This window comes from Octopus bimaculoides, chromosome 23, assembly GCF_001194135.2.
Source record: "Octopus bimaculoides isolate UCB-OBI-ISO-001 chromosome 23, ASM119413v2, whole genome shotgun sequence".
NCBI lineage: Eukaryota > Metazoa > Mollusca > Cephalopoda > Octopoda > Octopodidae > Octopus > Octopus bimaculoides.
In genome coordinates this window covers 6,389,164-6,389,470 of record NC_069003.1, presented here as the reverse complement: position 1 = coordinate 6,389,470, position 307 = coordinate 6,389,164, and the positions used below count along the sequence as shown (strand labels likewise).

The window sequence follows — 307 nt, the reverse complement described above, 5'->3', positions numbered from 1 at the left end:
TCTTGCTCTACATTTGTATGTAACCCTTTGTGAATCTCTGAAGAGGCCTAGAGGTTCGGGCATGTAACCCCATTTCAAAATGTCATCCGATAATCACTCCGGAAAGGAATATTCGGATAGAATGGGGCTTGCTAAAACTAAGCCGAGACAACTGTAAGATTAAACTTCTGTTCATCCTCGAATTCCTTATGTACTTTGTACTTCTATATGTAAACCATGTTGGCAAAATAACATAGTCTGCCATGGACACCTGTGCTTTGGTTCTTTCTTTCTTTTTCTTTTCTTCCTTTTTTTGGCACTTTTGCTA

General features: G+C 38.8%; 1 protein-coding gene across 2 annotated transcripts in view; it reads left to right on the top strand.

Annotated features, from left to right (window-relative positions):
• Positions 1 to 307, top strand: part of LOC106868767 (uncharacterized) — a 57,494-nt gene that overhangs the window by 13,184 nt on the left and 44,003 nt on the right. The gene's annotated exons all lie outside the window — the stretch shown is intronic.